Source organism: Haemorhous mexicanus, chromosome 22 (genome assembly GCF_027477595.1).
Source record: "Haemorhous mexicanus isolate bHaeMex1 chromosome 22, bHaeMex1.pri, whole genome shotgun sequence".
Taxonomy (NCBI): Eukaryota; Metazoa; Chordata; class Aves; order Passeriformes; family Fringillidae; genus Haemorhous; species Haemorhous mexicanus.
In genome coordinates this window covers 1,161,003-1,184,376 of record NC_082362.1, presented here as the reverse complement: position 1 = coordinate 1,184,376, position 23,374 = coordinate 1,161,003, and the positions used below count along the sequence as shown (strand labels likewise).

Here is a 23,374-nt window from a genome sequence, read left to right as displayed (position 1 = left end):
GGTTGCCCAGGGAGGTTTGGAGTGCCCATCCCTGGAAGTGCCCAGGGAAGGCCTGGATGTGGCACTCAGTGCTCTGGGCTGGGGACAAGGTGGGGATCAGGCACACGATGGGTTCAATGATCTTGGAGGGATTTTCCAGCCCCGGTGATCCTGGGATTCTGTGTGGTCCATGTGCAGCAGCACCAGGGCTGGTGCTGAGGTTCCTTAGGAGACACAACAGCAACCCCAGCAAACCCAAAGGGCAGGAAGTCCCTCCCAGCCTTATATTGCATTTCTCCATCTAACTTCAGCCTTGTCAGAGACTTCCAGATTGGTGGAATGGGATTAATTCTTGGGAAGATGCAGACTCTGCTACCTACAGTGCCAAAGGAAAGGCAGAAGGAATCCCCAGACATCATTAGTCCTGATTGTAATTTATGCAATAAAAAGTGATGGCTTAAATTGGAATTTTCTGTTGCCTCTGGGAGGATCAATTGGAGTTTTTATCCCACATTCAGATGTTAGTAGTGCAATCCATCACTCCAGGGCCATTCTGGGGCACTGCTGGGGTTTAGAGGTCGATGAGAAGCAAATTCCTGACGAAGTACTGAACACTGGAAGAGGAAACATTGAATATTGGAAGAAGAAATATTGGCTATTGGAAGAGGAAATATTGAATGCTGGAAGATGGAGACACAGTGTTGGCTTTCAGAGAACATCAGAGCTCATTTTCTCCACTGGTGGTGGAGCAACTGTGGGGTCTGGACTGCTGAAGTTCAAGATCAGGGTCTATCACAGCTGCTATTTGCTTATCTCATGGAAAGGAAAAAGAGCATAATGTTCACTTTTAGTATCCCCTAAACTCCATCTTTTTCTTTGGGAAGAAGTTTTCCTCCTGGTGGATGTAATAACCCATGAATGGACACGTGCATGGGCAGGTTCAGAGCAGTTGTCAGGGGGACAATCCCACCTTCACTGCAGAAGGGAAGAAGAGAGACCTCGAGTGAATAATTTGCCAAATTATTTTGGGAAGTTCTGTGAACTTCCAGCACATCCAACTTGTGCTGTCAGGAAATTTCACACCTTGCAAGAGAAATCCTCTCCTTGGGCTTGCTCTGAAGCTGTCTCCTGTTTCACTTGTACTCTCCCCAGCTCCAGTCATCACCTTCCCAAATTCTGACATAGAAAAGATAACCCAGTTTAGTTATCTTCCACCTAAGTTTCTTCTTTTACCCACTTAAGTTTCTTCTTTTTAGCCACCAAAGTTTCCTCTTGAGGAAGCACCTCCTGGAATTGATGAAGGTTTCCTCCTCATTAACTTCTCCCATCCATGACACAGTGGAGCAGGTCTCAATGACATCCAAGAACTGAACACACACCATGAACTGGTTTTTCCCTATTCCTTTCTCAATCTTCCCCAGTTTTCCACTTGCTGAGGGCTGAGCTGACATTCCCATGGATCTGCTGAAAAGAACTTCAGGGTCTCATTCCTGAGTGGTGCCAGCCCTCTCCGAGGGCAGGGATGCACAGTGTGGAAAAGGTTTGGTGTCACTCTGTGTTTACTTTGCCATGGAAGGAGGGCACCAGGGATGAGCATCAAAAACAGCATCTTTCTTCTACAGAGTATCCCAGGTGTTTTCCACCTCCTTCTGCCTGTGCCTGTCTCCCAAAAGTGAGGGGATGTCCTGGATTGCCAAGTAAATTGTATTCTATTACCATCTCTATGGCAGTGGGCTTCTGTTAATTGGGCAGTTTTCCTTATCTCTTCCACACCCACTCCTCCCTCTGGGGACACACCTGCTGATAACAGGCCATTGGATGTCCCTGCATGGCTGATAAGAACTGCAGCATCCCACTGGGAGATGTGAGCCCAGAGGGAGGAGCCAAGCATTCCTACCCAGATATAATCTGGAGATTCTGGAACACCAGCACAGCTTCTCCACTGCATTTCCCAGAGGAACAGCAGCTGCCTCTTCCCCTGGATCTTCAGAGGCAGACTACACCCTTCTCCAGGATCCCTGCTCCAACAGAACCACCCCTGGCACTGCAGGAGGGCTGAGCCACAATTCCAATGGGACTGCTGCCAGCACCCTGACCCACAGGGTGTCAGGCTGTGTTCTGACTCTGTCAGTGTTGGTTTAGTTCACTGCAGTGTTTATTTTATCTTTTAATTTTCTTCCCTATTAAAGAACTTTTATTCCTGCTCCCATATCTTTGTCTGAGAGCCACTTAATTCAAAATTTATAGCAATTCAGAGGGAGAGGGTTTACATTTTCCATTTTAGGGAGTCTCCTGCCTTCCTTAGCAGACACCTGGCTTTTAAAACCAGGACAGGAGAACACAGACACTGGTTGCTATCCAGATGGAGAAATCAGCCACCTTCACCCTGGAGACAGCTGTCCACTGGCTCACAGCTCCCACAGGAGAGCAAACCTGCAGGGATGGCAGGAAAAGGAGCACAATCTCCATTCTGGTGCAGCTGTGCAGCAGCTGGGTGAAACTGGAACCCCACTGGAAATGGCCCTGCTGGTGTCCTGCTCCCTTTCTCAATGCAGTGGTTCCCTTCCCTCAGTGCTTGCTCCTGTGGCATTCACATACTCTTTAAACAGAGAGAGACGTAATTCCCTCTCCCAGGAAGGCAGTGAGAAAGCTCAGAGAGAGAAGAGAAAACAATTCTTATCTCTGTTTGCTGTGCTTGTTGTTTGGCACATGTGGAATGTGTTATAGAGATTGTTTACCAAAAGGGATTTGTTAATTGGACTCTGATGGTGGTTGTTTGGACTGATTGGCCAATTAGGTCAAAGCTGTGTCATGACTATCTGAAAGGGTCACGGGGCTTTCTTTAGTAGAGAGTTTAATATGGTATTAGTATAGTATGTAGTGTAATAGTACATAGCTCAATAAAGCAATTGTTCAGCCTTCTGAATCATGGAGTCATTGTGTGCTATTCCCATGTCAGGGGCTCCCTGCATGGCTATGCTCCTACAGCTGGAATTTTAATTCCCCAGGGGTTTTAAGCTGGAAAAGCATCAGTGTCCTCCATCTTTCTCCTGTCTAACCCAGGTAGGTGTTTGTTAATACTCAACACAGGGATTCACCTCTTTGGGAAAAGCTGCTGTAGCAGTGTATCCAAGGGATCTGTCCAGCAGCCAGATGGGAACAGCTGCAGCACAAGGAAGTGATTTTAACTATGACCTAAGAGTCAGGATTCCCACCCTCTCCGTGCACCAGTGCCTAGGGATGTGTCCATAAAATCCCACTGTGAAGAGAAAGCTCTGCCCAGGGATTGCCTCTGGCTCTGGGAGGAGCTGGGATGGCTCCAGCCTTGGTTCCTTACCAGACTGATCCCTCAGCCTGCCTCAGCTGATCCCTGCTGCTCCTGGAGTGCCAAATCTGCTTTTGGGTCTCAACCTAACTGCTGGGATATTGAGGAGACACTCCAGAAACTCCATGCTGGCCTGGAGAAGGAAAGGCTGCTTCTCAAGGAGCCCTTCTCAGTTTGAAGCTGTTTCACACTGTGGGGCACAGGCTGGAACAAGGGGAGTTTTAAGGTCCCTTCCTGCCCAAAGCATTCAAGGATTCCATGATTCTATGATTCTATGATTTCATAATACTGTGATTCCACAATTCCATGATTCTGTGATTCCCTGACTCTGTGTTTTAATGATTCCCTAATTCTATCACTCCATTATTCCATAATTCTGTGGTTCTATGGTTCCATGATTCCATGGTTTCATGATTCCATGTGTCCATGAGTCTGTGATTCCAATGTTCTGTGATTCTATGATTCCATGACTCTGTGATTTCACGATTCCATGATTTAATGAGCTGCATTTTACATTTCTCTTGAATCCAGGGACTGTTGGGCCCAGTGGGTTTTTACATTTTGGGGACCTGTGCCATTTTCTTGCATTTTAAGGGCTGGTGGGAATTACACGAAAACCTGACACCACCTGAGTTTTTTTGCCTCCTTACCCATGGAAATTTGGCTCATTTCAATGGATAACATAGCTCATTGATGTGAACTCATCCCCTGGTCACATTTTTTTATTTTATACCAACCCCTGAACCACCCGTTTGGTCCCAAAGCCTCAAAGTTCACCAACTTCCAGGACAATCCCACTTTCCAAATGTGCAGTTTAATACTTAGGAGTGCACATCCATTTTCCCACTAGAAATAAAAGGAGAACCAACTTGTTTATCAAAGTTTCATTTTGGCATAGCGTTATCTTCAGCTGCTCCACACGAGCTCCAGTTGCTGCCTCAAATTCAGCGTGGGAGGGCTGATACTCCCCAAAATCCCACAGCAGGCTGGGAGCACAGCTGCAGCTGAGCTCCAGATGTGCTCCTGCTAAGTCAGACTGGCTGCAAACAGAGGAGAACAAAGAGGGTGGGATTGGGAGGGGATTTTTTTTGTTGGGTGTTAAGAAAGTGGAAAATGGATATGATGGATATAAAAGGCAAACATAAAATCATGGAATCAGGAGTGAATGGTGAGTTAATAAGTTGAGTTTGCATTTTCAGTGTGTGAGCAAGGAAATAATGGACTGGGTTTAGGAGGGGGGTTGTTTTTGTGCCTTTTATTACTGAGGCTGCTTCCCTGCCTGGCAATCCTTCTGAGAGCTCCTGACTTCATCCCCAGCTCCACAGGCACACAAAAACAAAGGAAAGATGGAGGAAATGTCAGCCAAGCCGTAGGAAAAAGCACCCAAATAGAAAAACAAAGCAGCTGAGCGCTTTCCAGGGAGAATGGAGCAGGTCTTCCCATGTGGGAGCCCATGGCCAAGGCTCAGGTAGGAACTAAACACAAATCCAGGTGTCTGCATTGTCTGGGTTATCTGCAATTGTTGAACACACATCCCAGCAAAGCACTGGACTCCAAAGCCTGGCTCTAAGCAGAATCCAAGGCACAATGGTCACCCCCAAGGGCAAACGGAGAGGGGCACAAAATCAAATCTGAAAACACATAACATTTCTTTTCCCCCAGCAACCAACATTTCCTGGTAAAATGGCAGACTGGCAAAAGGAATTAAGAACTGGGAAAAGGAATTAATGCTCCCTGGGTGCTTCATTGGGAGCAAGGCAAGGTGGCAAATCCATGCTCTGGCTTCTTAGGGTGGATCTCAGGGAAAGGTTCTTCCCCCAGAAGGTGCTGGGCACTGCCCAGGCTGCCCAGGGAATGGGCACAGCCCCGAGGCTGCCAGAGCTCCAGGAGCTCCCAGGGATGCCCAGGCTGGGATTGTTGGGGTGTCTGCGCAGGGCACAGGATCCATGGTTGGATTGATGATCCCTGTGGTCTGTTCCAGCTCAGGACATTCCATGACTCTCCTGGGAGATGGAGAGTGCTGGCTTTGTGCCTCTGGTCTGGCAGAGCTTTGGCTCAGGAACACCAGAGCAGGGAAGCAGCAGAAGCTCCTGGGTTTGGAGTGTGCAAAGTCAGCATGGCCCAGCAGCTGCTCTTTTGTGTTATCCCTCCTGATGGCTTCCAAACCAGGGCTCTCAGCATCTCCTGCTGCTCCCAGCCCTGCTGGAATGCACAGCCAGAAGGTTTTTAGACAAACTCACTTTTCAACAAGATCCAACCTCTATTCCCAGTGTGAGGAAGGTCCGAAGCCCTGCTGGATGGAGTTATTTATAAAAGAAATGTAAACACGCACAGTATTTACAATAATCTTCCATTACCCACTCCACAGGCAGCTTGGAACAATGTACATGGAGCAGGTGCCTCGTTGCTCTCTGTTCCTATCAGAACTGATTTTATGAGGATGAGATTTTGCTCTCAAATGTTTTAGAAGCAACTGAGGAACAGATGGGGAAGGAAGCTGCACATGGGCAGCCCTAAATCCACCCTGTCTGTGCTAAAAGCTCTTGGTACAAGGAAAAGGGATCAGCACAGGGACATTTTTGGGCAGCAACAGCTCAAAGGAAGGAATGCAGCAGGCTGGCAAAACAGGCATGGCTGAGGAGCAGGGGAAAAAAAAAAAAAAAACAGGTTTTCCTGGGATTCTGGGATTGAGTAAACCCAGAGGTCCAGAACTTTGGGAAATGTCTTTCTGTGCAGGAAGAAGTTTGCTTGTGATGCTGCCACATGGGGACAATGGGGGTTCTGTGCTAGAGAATTCCAGCTCCATGGCTGGGATCTCTGGGATTAAACCTGCCTGGCCTTCCCATGCTGGGGGTGAGGAACTGGGGTAGAGAAAGGGAATCTTCCCTCTGGCACATCCAACTGGCTCAGCTGTTCAGGTGCTCCTGGGGGTGACAAACAGAGGCCTTTTGAGTCACTGGCAGGTGGCACTTTAGGCAGGCTATGACAGGAGGTTCTGAACCTTGGTTCTCCATCCCAAGGCCACCCCTCCCTGCCATCCTTCCTGCCCCAGGGGGTGGCAGCAATAACCCCACATCCCTCAGCATCACAAAGCTCAGCTCCTGTGGGGTTTGTTTCCAAGGAACACTGAAAACTGGAACATCCATTAAACCTGGGAATCATAATTTAATTAAAATTTTATCTTGTTGATCCGATCATATCCTAAAAGCGACCACAAGCTCTGCCTGTGTGATCAGATAAGTTCCTGGGATTTCAGGAGTCCTGCTCCCCTGGCAGCTCATCACACCCTGAGACTGAGGGGATGTGGAATTCCTGCAGAAAGACAGAACGTGCAGCACTTGGATTGATTCTCCAAGGAGCCAGAGGAGAAAGGGAATGAGGGAAACAGAGAAAGCAGAGCAGTGGCAGTGGATGTGCCCAGGTACAGGCTGGGCCACAGACAGGAGAGGCTGCTTCAAATGGAGCCCCAAGTCTGTTCTGCTTGGAAAAAAGGGGGATTTCTATTCATTGTGTGGCACATCCAAGGGAGAGTTGAATCATGGGGGCTGCAAACCCCAGCGTGGGCAAACCTCTGCTTTTGCTGAGGGGAACACATGAAAAGATTGCTAATTAAAGCCATTAACTGATTAACTTCTCCCCTGAGCTGAGTGGAAATAACTTCCCAAAGCCCAGGCTCCTGCTCCCTCCGTGCTGAGGCTCAGCAGTTCCAGCAGGGAAGGGGGTGATCAGCAGATCCCTCTCCTCTGACAGCTGAGTTCATTCCTCAGGCAGAGCTGCCCCTGAGGCTCTGCTCTGTGCTGGGTGTCTGGCAGGGAATGCTGGTGGAGGGATTCACTCCCTGATCCAGCCTTTTGTCACCTTCCAGGTGCCCCTGGAGTGCTCTGCCTGCACACCTGTGGCCCTGTCACCTCTTCAGGTAGGGCCTGCCCTCAAGCAAGGGCTGGTCTCCATCCCCACAGACTGAAAATCTGATTTTCTGGGAAATATTTCCATCTTTGCTACCTTCCCCTGCTCTAAAGAGAACAGAGACTTATGAATCACTGGGTTCATCATGTTGAAAGAATGTGACTTTTTATTGTCAGTGATATTTGAAGTATTTAAAGTTTGAACATGTCTTGTTCATGCTAAAAGGGAACGGGGCTTCATCATCCCCCACCCACGGTGACCTGCACACTGAGAGGGAATATTGCTGCCTCCTCAAAGTCACTGCAATTGTCATTGCCCAAAAGATTCTCCGATTTGGCAAAACTAGCTAAAAACAATTGGCTGAGAGCCCCCTGACACTGCCCCCCTCCTACCGACTGGGAAGTGTTTTCAATCAATGCTGAATCAAGGTGTCATTTATTGCTATGATCCAGCAGCCCAGCAGCTTCTGAAATCCCATTCCACATCTCCAATATCCAGGTTCTCCTCCTCAGATTCCCATTCCAGTGATGGGGCAGATGGATGGATCTATTTGTGTTTTATGTTCTCCCCTATTTCCTGTATCTCCTTCCTGCCCTTTCCTTTGGCTTTAGGTTGGACTTGATGATCTCAAAGGTCTTTCCCATCCTTAATGATTCTCTAATTATGAAGAAGAAATGTTTCCATCCCTGCAGTGAGCTGAGGCTTTGACCTCTGCAGCTTTTCAGATGCAACACCAGTGATCCAAGCCCTCATAATCAGGGATTTTATTTATTCCCAGCTACAGAAAAGCCTTCTCAATGGAATCCCAGATCTCATTTTCTGTGCAATTCATTAGTTGGGATGTGGTGGCTGCACCTGCTTGGGGTTTGTGCTAAAAGAGAAGGGCAGGTTGTTTGAAATGAACTCACTCTCACAGCAGGAGCTGTGCTGATTCTCCAGAGCTGTGTCCTCCTTCCCAGAGTCAGGGAATCATGGAATCACAGAATCACAGAACCATGGAATCTGTACATCTCAGTGAAGCTGGGGCTGCCCTGGATCCCTGGCATTGTCCAAGGCCAGGCTGGACAGGGCTGGGAGCACCCTGGGATAGAGGAAGAGGCTGGGAAAAGGTGGGCTTTAAGATCCCTTCCACCCCAAACCATTCCACGGTTCCTGGGATCTCCTCCTGTCCCCCTTTTCAGTGAAGGCATTAAGATAAGGAAGCCCTGAGACCTGACCTGATGAAGCTGCAGCAGTGTCTGGTCCAGAGCCATCATCAGCACCACTGTGCCACCAGTAGTGACAACCAGAAGGGGCTCCTGGGGTGAAGAGCCATGGTGGGGACAGGTGACAGCCAGGACAGGAGTGTCCCCACCCCCTGTCTGACCAGAGGAGCCCTGGCCATGGCAGAGAGGGCACAGAGGGTGAGGGGGCACAGAGGGGAGGGGACACAGCAGCCCCCCAAAGAGCTGCCACTCCCCAAACAATGACCCGGGAGTGACAAAAAGCCACTTAAAGGCTTGACTGGGACTTCACTCAGCGTCCCCCCAGCCCCTCGGGGGCTCTGCCAGCACTGAGAGCTGGGGGAGCAGCGCTGCCTGCCGAGGGAGCTCCTGCCCGGTCACACCAGGTGTGGCCCGAGCCAGGGAACGGCTCCAGGGCGCTGAGTGAACTGACTGCAGCTTTGATTGCAAAACAATTTCCATGTCTGTCAAAAGGCACCGGCCGGAAGGCTCTGAAAGCAGCCAGAGGCAGGCGGGATAATGTAAATTATCCTGGGCAGGTGTAGGGTCTCTTAACGAGGTCTGTGATGGCCTTGGTGAGTAAGGACTGGGGTGTTTCTGATGTTGTGGAAAAGACACTTTGAGGGAAGGGAAGTTTAAAGCTCTTCCAGTTTCACATTCAGAAAACAAGAATAAATATGATAGAGTTATCATAATAAATATAATAAAGTTAAAACACACCCCACAAATTTCTGAGATGCAAAAAACTCCCCACCACAGAAGTTGCCAACTCTTGTTGCAATTCAATTTTTAATATCATCCATATGTCTCCTGTGTCCCTGTGTTAGTGTTCAGGAACACATAATCACTGAATGATTTTATGTAGGTTCTGTTATTAAAGAGCTCTAGGTGTCAGGGGTGCACAGACCCAAATCTGACCCAACATGATTTTGGGCTGAACGTGTTTTATACTCTATCATTATATAACTTACATATAAATTATTAAACTTATATTGTTCTACTGTATACATTGATTTCATCCAAGCATGGATTTTTCATGATCCCCCTCAAACCCCTAGCATACTTTCTCATGATTCTTTAAACAATAATTATATCTAATCACATCTAACAATTATATCATTTATCATATACTGACTACACAGGTGCAGTTTCACATGATCTAGCAAACACAAGGCCTAACATTTCCCGGGGCCTGCCTTTAACATTTTCCCAGGGCCTACAAAGCCTAACTTTCTTTCTAGCTCCCCGAATTTTCTGTGATTTTGTGAAAAATGTGTATTTTATGATTGGCTTTTCAGAAATATTAAAATTAATATTATATGTGTTATGTTAGAATGTTATGCTGTATTAATTCTCTGTAGTAGTGTGTGAAATACAGTTTTAGGTTATAACAAAATGTTAAAATAGAAACTATGCTATGTAGGATACTTTTTTTAAAGAAAGGACTCGCACTGAGACAGCAGCCACAGGACACCGAAATCTTTCAGAGAAAGAGAATTTATTGCTCCATTATCAGAAGAAATGAACTTCTTCCTGCCTTGCTCAGCCCTGAAGATGCCGTCAGGATTCAGAGGGAGAAGCTGACACTGCCCAGACAGAATCCTGTGCTTGAATGGAATTTATGCAGCATGGATGAGGTGTGTGAATATGCAACAGGCTGTTGCTTTTAAGGGTTAATCCTCTGTTAACGTGGGTCCTTTTTCAGGCTTGTGTTGCCCAGAAAAGGTACCCAGACTGTCTGTAACTCTTTGTTTTTATTGTCTCATATTGTCCTAATCCAAATTGTGCAAATTATTATTACTCTAATTACATTGCTATTTTTATAACCATTTTATTACTATTAAACTTCTAAAATTTTAAAAACAAGTGATTGACATTTTTCATCATTTTAAAATCTTTTACCATCACCTGGAGAAGGACATAACACATCCAGGGTGTTTCTCCGGCAAATTCCAGGCCTTGTTTTCTATAAATCCAATTATTCTTGCCTTGTTTTCCCCTGTGCTGTGAGATGGGGCACCAGTGCCTGAGCAGGGGCACTGTGGCAGGGCTGATCACTAAAGTCAGCACTGCTTATCCAACACCGGGAAAAGAGCTGGGCTGGGAGTGGAGAGAGGATTAGAATCATTCCTGGTGCATTTTAATGGCCTTTAATCAGCCACTCCATGCTGATTAGCAAACGTTTCCTCTGAGTGTGCATGGCTGGGGTGGGTTGGTTTAACGCCCCTAATTTAATTCCTTCTCAGCAATCAGCGCTCAGCTGGCTCCAGAGCCATGCAGGTGGGAAAAGGAGAGGATTCCTTGGGCCTGAGGGCTCTCCCAGCCCTGTGTCTGCTCCTTCTCCCATTGCTCCTTCCCTGCCCCTGCCCTGGCAGAGCCCTGCTGGCCCCTGGCTGTGGGAAAGGAACAAAATTCCTCCCTGGCAGGGTGGGCAGGCCCTGGCACAGGGTGCCCAGAGCAGCTGGGGCTGCCCCTGGATCCCTGGCAGTGCCCAAGGCCAGGCTGGACGGGGCTTGGAGCAGCCTGGGACAGTGGGAGGTGTCCCAGCAACCCAGCCCATTCTGGGGTTCTGTGAATAATGAGCACTCTCAGAGAGGGAGGGGTGGTGACAAAGCAGACCAGGCTGCCAGAGGAGTGACCATCCTTCAGGACATGGATCAGGATCATCTTTAACCCAGGGAGATATGGGGCAAGTTTGGAGGGAGAATAAGTCACCACTGCCAGAGAAGAAAGGGACTCAGAAAGTTCTGAGTGAGCCCCAGGATCATAGAGGGGTTGGGTGGGAAGGACCTCAAAGCCCATCCAGTGCCACCCCTGCCATGGCAGGGACACCTTCCACTGTCCCAGGCTGCTCCAAGCCCCAAAGTCCAGCCTGGCCTTGGGCACTGCCAGGGATCCAGGGGCAGCCCCAGCTGCTCTGGGCACCCTGTGCCAGGGCCTGCCCACCCTGCCAGGGAACAATTCCTTCCCAACATCCCATCCAGCCCTGCCCTCTGGCAGTGGGAAGCCACAATAGTGGGCTGCTGCTATGGAAGTACCTTTACAATCCAGGTTTGCAGATCCCTGTCCCCAGCTTGGGGACACCCACCCCAGTTCAGTGCACTTCAGTGCCCTCCTGGCCACGTGTGACAACCCCACGGTCACTCAGGACAAACTGCTCTGAGCTACAGAAATGCAAAACCCCACATCAAACACTTCAAAGTCATTTTCCTTTGGCCCAGTGCTCCATTTTCTGTTCCAAATGATACAAGAGAAACCCCATTTGATTTGTTTGCTGAGAAACAGGCCCCAGATAAATGAGGGTGTTGTGTCACTGCTGAGTGAAACACATTTTAAACATTGATGAAAACCAGGCACATATTCAGGAAAAACAGGGCAGGAATTCTGAGTCTAACAGCAATTTCAAAGCCTTTGATCAATGTCCCTCTTGGGTAGAAACAGAGGGCAATTTGAAGGGAATTGGATTCACAAAAATGTGTTGGTTATTCCCAGTCATCAGTGTAAATATTCTCCGAGGTATCACACACCTACCCAAAATGAAACCCCCAGTTCAGCACAGGAGGAAGGAGCACAGCACACTCAGAGCAGGCTAAGCTCATCCCCTCATTCCCAAGATCCTCATCTTGGGAGATTTATGCTGGCATTTCTCTGCCTATGCCACGTCCAGCATGAATCAAGATGTGAACCAAAACACAAACCTAAAATCTAAATCTAAATCTTCCCAACAAGCTGAGATCACACCTAAAGGTTTGGCTCAGGGTACCAGGACACCTCCCCTGCCAGCCCCAATGTGGGTTGGGAGCAGTTTAGGAGCTGCTCTGGGCCAGTGCAGCCCTGTCCCACACCAGTTTGCCTGTTCCCTACCCAGCTAGCATTGCTCTCTATGCTATGTCCAGCACTGATCTGCCGAGGTTTTTGCCCAGATCAGTTTTAAACTCAGATCAAGCGCTTAAACTGAGCCCCCATGTTCCACAGGAAGTCAAGGAATGCTCAGAAGGGGCTGAAGGTGCCAAAGGCTCAGCTGGCTCAGGGACAGCAGGACAGAAGGGAGGCTTCTCCCCAGTCCCTCCATCCTCACAGGGCTTTGTTCTCCTTCTCTGGAAGTTCACAAAACAACAATCCTGGGCAAGAGGGGTTATTTTCCACGCCTATCCTGAGCTGAACCAGCAGTTCCTGGGAGGTTTCATCCTCATTTGATCCTATGATTATAATAAATTCCACTTCTGCCCTGAAAATGACCTTGAAATGGAGAACTTTTGAATGGCAGTAGGAAAAAGAGGTGCAGGAACATCCACACAGGGGGTTTTGAGCATGAGTTCAGCAGAGCTTTCCTGCCTGTGTTAAAAATGTGGCATTGAAAAATGCCAGGACTGGGCTGGCATAGCAAAAGGAAGCCAAAATTGGGGAATAGATAAATTTAACCTAAATCTGGATTCCCAGCATGGTTTGGGTTGGAAGGTTGGAAGGGACCTTAAAGCCCATCCAGCGCCACCTAGAGACCTCCCACTGTCCCAGGCTGCTCCAAGCCCCAAAGCCCAGCCCGGCCTTGGGCACTGCCAGGGATACAGGGGCAGCCACAGCTGCTCTGGGCACCCTGTGCAAGGGCCTGCCCACCCTTCCAGGGAACAATTCCTGATTCCCAGTGTCCCACCTAACCCTGCCCTCTGGCACTTTAATCCTGGATAATGTTGTGAAAGCATGCACCCACACACCAGCTGACCATAAAATAAATATTTATACTGCCTCAATTGTCTGTATACAAAGGACACAAGTGCTGGAAGCTGAGGTTCATGGATTTGTCCTCACACTGGATCAGAGTCCCTGAAATCCCTGTACTGTGGACTTGCACCCAGCCTGGCTCCCTCCATGACAGCTCTGCTCAGGCTCTGCTCCTTTCAAATGCCTCCATTTGTTTTGTGATAAATGAGTAATGCCATGGCTGACTCTCACAATTAAAAGGCAAATATCATGTATGTATGTTAGGAGCAGTTTTATAGATTTATAGCTGTGTTTACCCCCCTTGTGCTGTTCTCAGGGCTGCCCTGGGTGTGGGACATTTGGGAGGGTCACTCGTTCCTATGGCAGCACCTGAGCTCCAATCAAGGTGTCAGGCAGTGATCTCCAGCCCTGGGCAGGGAAGGAGGAGTCCATGGACAGAACTTTGGGAGGGGCTAAAGGGTTAAAAGGGGAAACCTCCAGCGTGTGGGTGAGCACATGTGGGGAAAGATCCTCTGCTCCTGTAATATTTTCTCCATTCAGTTTTCTGTTGTATTTTTTATAAGGTTTTAATAAACCTTTTACATTTTTAGAAGAGAGGATCATTTCTCAGTTTCATTTGTCTCTTTATTGCTCTGTCACTCCCCAAGTTTGAGGCCACTGGAGCTGCAGGGGCACAGGGGAGCAGTTGGAGTGACAGGGCCATGTTTGATAATGATCCCCTGGGCAGAGGACCCCCAGGGGAACATCTGAACCAACGCCCAGCAGGGGTAGAAGATGAAAAACAAGCAGATCACTGTCAGGGGATGATTCCCCCATCCCTTCCCCAGGGAAGGCAGCAGCTCCCACTCACTGCTCAAACCCTTCCATGAGCTCCACCTTGGTGGGTGATCCCAAGGGTTGGCTCTGCTCTCAACAGGAAATTTGGACACTAAAATCCATCTCTGGAGGGAACTGCAGCCTTATTGTGGCTCATTGTGAGCAGAGATCTTCCCCTTAGGTGCCAAATCTGCTTGTTCACTCTCCAAAATGATAAAAATCAGTTCTGAACACTTCCCATCAAGCTCACACAAATACCGGATCCTTGCACAGCTCCCTCAAGTTGCTCTGGGCCCCTGCTGTGGCTGCATTGATTTAACTGAGTAAATGTATTGGATCATAGACTCATTTATTCTAATGACCACTTGATAGAGTTGTGTACTCAATAGCAAAAATAACAAAACAAATATCTGTACACCACATCAGCACTGCTGGCTCTGGAGGCTGCAGCCACCTCAGAGCACAAATTTCTGTCTTTGTCAGCACTAAAATAACCCCAAACCTCCTCAGACACAGAAATGATGGTGCAGAAAACACCCAGACAAAGGAACGGGTTCTGAGTGAAGTGGTAAATTTGTTTAAAGAAAAATCCTCTAGGAATTTCTCTTGAAGATCTGCATTGTTCCATTCACTTGGTAGAACTGCATTAGGGGTCTGCTGGGAATTTTGCTGATAAATTCAGAGCCTGGGAAGGATTTGCCTGGCACTGGTGCAGTGATGTGAGACAGTCACAGCACCACGAACACTCTCAGTCCCTGCACATCACCCAAGAACGCAGAAATTACTGACAAAAAACCCAAACTGAAATGAAAAAAAAACCAAACAGAAGTAAAAACCTCTAAACTGAAGCACAACCCCACTGGCAGCACTGGTAACACAAGTGCCTGGAGAAATTAGGGCAAGATCCCAAAGGAAGGGGAGGGAGGGGGCCCAGCCCCTGTCCCACCTCCTGCAGCAGAGGGGCCCGGAGGACAGGGCAGGGTGGAGCTGAGCCTGCAGGACACCCAGGCCATCTCCATCTCCTCAGCAAGGATGGCCAGGGCACATCTCCACCCTGGTGGCCACAGGAACGTCCCCATCCTGCCAGTAGCTCAGGACAGCTGGGCCTGGGTGACTCTGTGAGAGCCACCAGTGATGGGACAGCTGTCCCACACAGGTGAGAGCTGGGTGAGCATGGCAAAGCAGAGGGGACACCTCTCTTCCCCACAGGCACTTCCAAAATGCTCCTGGTGCCTCTGCAGGGGCAGAAGCCCAGCCCCAGGTGGCCCTGGCAGGAGTGGTGCTCAGGGGACACCTGGAGAGCATCACAAACACCCAGGGGTCACTCAGGGCCTGGAACCTCCAGGGGGTTCTTTCAGAATCCCAGAAGGGTTTGGCTTGGAAGGGACCTTCACAGCCGTCCCATTCCACCCCCAACACCTTCCACCATCCCGGGGTGCTCCAAGACCTGTCCAGTCTGGCCTTGGGCACTGCCAGGGATCCAGGGGCAGCCCCAGCTGCTCTGGGCACCCTGTGCCAGGGCTTTGGTGCCAAGTTCCAGGTGCACTTGAAATCTGGGATACACACTGGGAAATGCGAGTTACCCACTGGGCTGCAGGGATTCCCTGCAGGCCTTTCCTCCCCTCACCCCAAGGAACTCCAGCATTCCCCACCCCCAGCACTGGGATCTTTGCAGCTTCTTCATTTACATTTTTCCAAAGGTCTTTTTGCTTTTTTATTTTCCCCAAGCAAGTAATTTAATTTTTTAGATTTTCTTTCACAGAAAAGGTCATTTTCTTCCTAACCCATCTCTTTGTTGCAAACAGTTGCCAACGCCTCGAGGTTTCTGTTTGTTTATGAGTGATTGAATGTCTATATTCCTGGTTTTCCTTCTTTTTCAAGCCTTAGTTCAGTTTTCCTCATATTTTTACTCCACTGAATGCCAGAGCTTGGAGGCAGGGCAATGTGTAGATTTTTATCTCACAGTGGGGATTCTTTAGAAGAAAAGAAGAAATAAACAGGCCAAGTCTGTTTTAAGTTCCCAATCTCAGATCTCCATGAAAATCAGACTTCCCTTTGAGTCAATCAAGATTTCCCTCCACAAAATTCCTGCAGTGCAGTGAGAGGTGATTTTATTACAGGAATGGGAAGAATCCAGGGAAGCCAAAGGCAGAGTCCAGCAGGATTGGATGGATGGATGGATGGATGGATGGATGGATGGATGGATGGATGGATGGATGTTGGACGGATGAGAGATGGATGGATGGATGGATGGATGGATGGATGGATGGATGGATGGATGGGGGATGGATGGATGGATGGATGGATAAGGGAGGGATGGATGATGGATGCATGGATGGATGCATGGATGGATGGATGGATGGGGGATGGATGGATAGATGGATAGATGGATGGATGGATGGATGGATGGATGGATGGATGGATGGATGGATGATGGACGGATGAGAGATGGATGATGGATGGATGGATGGATGGATGGATGGATGGATGGATGGATGATGGATGGATGGATGGATGGATGATGGATGGATGGATGGATGGATGGATGGATGGATGGGGGATGGATGGATGGATGGATGGATGGATGGATGGATGGATGGATGGACGGATGAGAGATGGATGGATGGATGGATGGATAGATGGATGGATGGATGGGTGGATGGATGGATGGATAAGGGAGGGATGGATGATGGATGGATGGATGGATGGATGGATGGATGGATGGGGGATGGATGGATGGATAAGGGAGGGATGGAGGGATGGATGGATGGATGGATGGATGGATGGATGGATGATGGATGGATGGATGGATGGATGGATGGATGGATGGATGGATGATGGATGGATGGATGATGGACGGATGAGAGATGGATGATGGATGGATGGATGGATGGATGGATGGATGGATGGATGGATGGATGGGGGATGGATGGATGATGGATGGATGGATGGGGGATGGATGGATGATGGATGGATAGATAGATGGATGGATGGATGGATGGATGGATGGATGGGGGATGGATGGATGGATGGATGGATAGATAGATAGATAGATAGATAGATAGATAGATGGATGATCCTGAGATCTGGATTGGGATTTAAGGCTGGGTGAAGCCTCCTCTCTGGCAGAAACTCCTTTCTGACACTGGGAGTGAGGAGATTTGGGATTTGCCCTGAAAATCCCCTGCCTGAAATTCATCACCTCTGCTCCATCACCCAAAGAGACTTTTCCAAAGGAAAAATTATCCCAATTCCAAGAAAACCAGCACTGGGGGTGGATCCTGGTCCTCAGGGGTGCTGGGGATTCTGATCCCCTCAGGAAGGAGTCCACAAAAAGCCAGGAAGCCTCTCCCAGCCCCATGATGGTGGGAGCTCAGGTAATGCTCCCACACATTCACCTTTCCCACAGGCTGCTCCTGCCACTTCCAAGTGAATCCCTGAGAAATCCACAGCACAATTCCTATTTCACACACCAGGCAAGAAAAAAAAAAACTCTCAAAAAAAGCCCTGGAGCTGCAGCCTGAGTTTATAAATAAACTGGCACAGAAAGGAGAACCTCTGGACCATGAGAGCTGCTGAAGGAAGTGTCCCTGCATGCTGCAGAGGGTGCACAGAGGGTGCTGCCTTCCAGGGCAGCCAGATCCTGAACCAAAGCTGCAGAGCATTTCTGAGGGCTAAATGTGCTGCTTGAAGCTCAAAACCACAGCTGGGCAAGGAAATCCTGCTTTTCTCCTGCTTTGCTGCTTCCAAAATCTCGCCATCTCCAGCTGTAAACTCTGCCCTGGAGGTTTGGGAGGGTGGATTTTGTTGCAGGGAAATTGTGGGGGTGGAAAGGAGGTCCCTTCACAGGCAGGTGAACATGAGGCTTGCCAGAATTACTGTGGTGGATTCATCCAGGGCTCCAGGGGCATGACAGGGACACTGTGCCACCACGAGCCAGGGCATGAAACCCTGCAGTGCTCACATCTGCTCCAGCTGTGCCAGCACATCTGGACACAGACCTTGGGACAGGGAGCAGTGTCTGGAGATGGATTCATCCCTGCATGGGCTCAGCTGTCCCTGTGCTGCCACAAATTCATGGAGAGCAGCAGGGCCAAAATGTCCTGGAAGCAAAGGGAGGCACAGTGGGGCAGCAGAACTGCTCCCCTTCCACTGATAACAGCACCACGGGACTGGAACTTACACCAAAAAGGTTTTGAAAGCCTTGCTGGCACCCACGAGGTGACATTTAGCTGTCCCCAGTGCACCCCGCTCCACCTGAGCCACTTCCCTCTACCTTTTTTGTACCAAAGGCAGTAAAAATGGCACTTCTGAAGCACAATTTGTCCCTTCCTGAAGATGATGCCCAAAGCAGATCCCTTGAATTGTACCCTGGAAGTGGCTGTTTCCCTCTGATAGCTCCAAGGGACACTCTGTGAGTGTCCCAGGTTATCTGGGGTGAGCTCAAGGACACTCTGGGAGAGTCACAGGATATTTGGGATGAGCTCAAGGACACTGAGCAGTGTCCCAGGTTTTTTGGGATGAACTTTACACCAGCCACCTGCAACCTGTCATAGATATTCTCACCTTTTAAATATGGATATGAGGAAACTATGACCTAAACTGCAGGAGCAACTGTGGCAGGAGATTTAATTCCTGAAACTAGGATATGATCTGGATGCTTGAGTTAAGGGGAACTGGTGAACTCAATGACCACAGCTGGGTGTCCCAGGAAAGGTCTCTGCCTTGGCTCCCAGCTCACATTGCAGTTATTTTGCAGGATAATCAATGCCAAGGTTTCCAATCTCTCCTTTACTTTTCCAGCTGGGAAAACCCAAGAAATGGTGGATATTTTAAATGTACAGATTTTTTTTTTCCATGGAAATAATTTGAAGATATCTCAGGTTCAACAATCAAAAAGTGCTGCCCAGAATGAGGTGGTGCTGTGGGATGATTTGTTTGGTGGAAGAGGATTTGGGGAGGTGTTCCTGGTGCAATGGTCCAGCCCCAATTCTCCATCTTTGGCCCCATCCATCCAATTTCCACCCATACTTTCAGCTGCATTTCCTGATTTAAACCCCAGAGCAGGCACCCAGAGGGAGGGCACTGGATCTGTGAATCACAGAGATGTGGAATGGATTGGCTTGGACGGACCTCAAAGCTCATCCCATTCCACCCCTGCCATGGGCAGGGACACCTCCCACTGCCCCAGACTGCTCCAAGCCCTGTCCAGCCTGGCCTTGGGCACTGCCAGGGATCCAGGGGCAGCCACAGCTGCTCTGGGCACCCTGTGCCAGGGCCTGCCCACCCTCTGAGTGAAGAATTCCTTCCCAATCTCTCACCTCTCTTCCTCCCCAGCAGTCGATTTGAGAAGGTTCTTTTAAAAGCTGACACAGCAGCTCCTGAAATCCAGGAATCAAGATTTTTGCAGCAGAGCAGCTCAGCACCAGCAAAAAATTCTGCTGCAAGATGTAAAATGTTTCATCCTGTGGTTTTACAACATCCTGCACCTGCCCAGAGGGGCTGCACTGCCTCAGGAGGAGGAGGAGGAGAGGGAGGAAGGGCTGACCCCAGAGGGGCACCTGGAACTGTTCCCACATCAAACTGGACACAGACACAGACAATTGCTCTGCAGCAAGGCTCATTTGCCATCATCAGATTAACTCCTCTGCAGGGACAGCAGGAGGAACTCACACACAGGAAGCAACTGCAGCAGGTTTATCTGAACTCCATAAAGAAAAATCCCTCTCCAGGCAAAATGGTCTTTGGAGACAGCCCGAGCGCAGCCCCTCACCCGCTGCTCCCTCCCTCCCTGTCCCTCCCTCCCTTCCTCTCCCTCACCTCCTGTTCCCTCATTCTCTCACCCCCTCTCCCCCACTCCCTGCTCCCCCACTCCCTGCTCCCCCACTCCCTGCTCCCTCACTCCCTGCTCCCCCACTCCCTGCTCCCCCACTCCCTGCTCCCTCATTCCCTGTTCCCTCATTCCCTCTCTCTCATTCCCTCTCTCTCATTCCCTCTCCCTCACTCCCTCTCCCTCCCTGCCCTGCCCTGTGCCACGGCCATTCCCTCACATTTTCCCCTTCATTTCACTCGATTAAGGCACTAATTGATTGACCAGATCAGGAGAGCCCCGATCTGTCCCTTGGGACTCTCCTGCATTCCCAGCTGCACGGGCAGAGCAGGAAACCTGAAACCTCGGTGCTGGGATGGGATGGGAACCTCCGTGTCCCTCTGCTGTCCCGTGTCCCCAGCCAGCGCTGATCCCCCTCCCCTCTCTCTGAATTCCCTCCCCAGCCAGCCCCAAATGCACCCGCACCGCTGGATGTGGGCCCTGCTCCGTTTTCCAGGGAACAAAATGTCCCTGGGGCCTGTGCAGGGGGTGCAGCTCAGAGTCAGGGGTCCCTGCCTGTCCCTGGCCTGTCCCTGCCTGTCCCTGCTGTCCCTGGCCATTCCTTGGCCTTTCCCTGCCTGTCCCTGCCTGTCCCTGGCCAGGCCCTGCCTGTCCCTGGCCTGTCCCTGGCCTGTCCTTGCTGTCCCTCCCTCCTCGCACAGGGGTGCTGTTGGATTTTTGGCCATTCCTCCTCACCCATCAAGGATCACAAACCCCTAACAAAAGTCTGAGACCCTGGAAAAAGGAAAAGGTTCCCCCAAACCCAGAGAGCACAAACAGCTGCTGAGCTGTTCCTTGTGCAGGACTTGTGCATTTCAGATTCCAGGACTGCTGGAATCTGAAATGCAGGGAACTCTCAGAACTTTGGGCCTGTCATCCAAAGTTTAGGATTAAACACAGGATTTGATCTGAGACCTTGAAAAGGCTTCCAACTGAGGTGCTAGAAGCGAGAATGTGGATTTATAGTTTAAAGCAGAGACACATTAAGCTAAGTAGAGGAAAGTTTAGAGTTTTAGAGTTTAAGATATAGAAAAAAGAAAAGTAGTCACAGAGGTAAACAAGAAGTTTAGAATGCAGTGCTGTAGGTTTGTGTGCATAACATGATAGCTAAGAAAGCTTACACTGTAGCATGGATCCATAAGATGGAATATTTAAGGATGGGTCAAAAACATAAATATTCTTGTTGGCAGAGTTTTATTGGTCAATAACTCCTTAAAAAGTCCTGCAACTAAAGGTCTTGTGACCTTCTTGAACCATGCAGTGAAGATGTGAGCTGAGCTCACCCTTCCTGCCTGTGTAGAAGATAAGAAAATAAACCACATCATCAAAACCAGCTCAGAGGTCCTGTCTCAATTTCCTTCCAAAATTGCCCACAAGTAAATTATCACACAGGACCTGCCTCCCCAAACCTGGGAGGACGTCCCGGCAGTGAGAAATGAGAGCTCTGGACAGTCTTAGCAGGGGCTGATACTGGAATTTGGATTTTGGCTGATATTGGAATTCTGCTGCTCCTGCAAAGCAGCTTTGTTTATCCCCAATGCCCAGGCTGCTCCTTATGGCATGCACAGGCACTGTGGCTGAGGGGTTGGTCCAGCCCTGTCCCCTCATGCCACACAAAGCCCCAGATATCCTGCCTGAAATTTCCTGCAGGCTCTGTGTGCACACAGCAAAGAGAAAAGGGGGGAAATCAATCAGGCAGCGCCTTGGCTCTCGGCTGGTCAGGTACAAAGTATACTTGATAATTTGGCTTTTCCAAATCACCTCATCAGTGCTGTGGGCACAGAATTTCCCCTGCACCCGATGCAGATGCAGCCCTGTTGTTTAACAATGCCACTTCTCCTAACTTCCCAAAGTATTTCAGCCACCCTAGAGAGGTTCATTCCATTCAGAACCTCTCATCCAGGGCTGTTATTCCCTCTGGACCCCATGGCCTGGAGCTCCTTCACATTCCATCCTAAAGGAGGTGTTTAACCCTGGATCCTGGAGGTCTTTGCCCTTAGAAATGAGCTTGGCAAAGACACCCCAGCTGGAGGCTGGAGGGAAGGCTGGAGGGCAGCTGCTTTGATGGGGAGGGAAGGCACTTTTGGGATGCCCACATGGTCCCTCTCTCCCGTGGGACTGATTGAAGAAGCTTTGGGGTGAGGTTTCATGGTGGCACTGCCCAGCCAGGTGTCCCTTTTGTCCCATCCTTGCCTCCCAGCCCTGGGCACGGCCACAGCCTTGTGGGCACCATTCTCTCCTTAAAATACTTCCTTGGGAATGGCTACAGGGCTGAAGGGCTCTGTCAGCAACCCAGGCTCAGCCCCTGCCACTCGCTCCAGAAAATGTGGAAATTGCATATCAGGGGAAATGGGGAATACAGCCAAGCCCTGGTTCCCACAAAGGCTTGACTCCATCAGGAGTCCCACTGGAGATGATGCAGAGGCAGAAATGCTCAGGGATGAGGTGACTGATGGCCCTGCAGAGGGATTGGGTAAAGCCAGGGAACAACAGGCAAAGAGAACCTGTTCCCTGAATGACACTTCCATGATTTTTTCCTTGCTTTTTCTTTGGGAAAAAGCTGCAGAGACATTGTACTCCAACCCCAGAGGAAAAGCAACCAGAGCTCTTCAAGGGCTCAGAAATCCAGGGCAGTGCTGAGTAAAGAGGTGGTAGAGCCCATATCTGCTGTTTTCCAAGGCCATGGAGCACTGGTGGAACTCAGTCAGAGCTTTGCTGCCTGAGGAGCCCCCGAGGCTGCCCCTGCCCACCCACGGCACCTGGAGCCTCTGCTCCCTTTTCCCTGTCCCACCACAGCCAGGGAGGCACCAGGGCCATGTCCCTGTGGAAGCTGATCCCAGGAACCCTGCTGCCCTAAATCCAGGCACAATCCTGTCTCGTTCCAGCCTCATTCCAGGCATTTGCAGGGGTGGGAGTGTCACTAAAAGCAGTGGGTCAAAGCATGAGTGGAACTTTTAGGAAGGCTCCAGACTTCTCTGCTCCCTATCCAAGAGCTGAGCTCACAAACCTGATTTTCCCACCAGGATTTTTGCTTCTTGAGCAGCTCCTGAGGGGCTAGAATTCTGGAAGGTGCCAATGACTCCATGGGATGAGATGTGCTCCCTCCTCTCCCTCCCAGCCTGGGATGAGGCTGCCAAGGAGCAGTGAAGGCACTAAAACATCCCTGGCTCCCAGTCCTGCCCTTCCTGGTGCCATTTACTCCCCCCAGATGCATCACAAACCATGGGGGCTTCACCAGCACCAAACTCCTGCTTTGACAACCAAATCCAGGAATCCAGAGCAGAATTTTCAGGGTTATTCCTGTCCCATGCTAGGAGGCCAGGAACAAGTTTTTAAAAGCCTTTTAAAATACTCTTCCAAAGCTCCACCCAATTCAGTCTGGATGGGGCTGGATGGTTGTAAAAGAAGGCAGAAAATCTCATTTCCAGGTTTGGCTCTTTTGCTTCATTAAACTTGAGAACAGCTAAAGTTTCTCAGCAGGCCAGGGTTGTGGGATGGTCAGTAAAAGTAGCTGGAATCCCACAGGAAGCCACACAT

General features: G+C 49.6%; 1 protein-coding gene across 2 annotated transcripts in view; it reads right to left on the bottom strand.

The window, feature by feature from the left end:
• The window catches only part of CALN1 (calneuron 1), a 156,022-nt gene that overhangs the window by 28,549 nt on the left and 104,099 nt on the right, over positions 1–23,374 (bottom strand). The gene's annotated exons all lie outside the window — the stretch shown is intronic.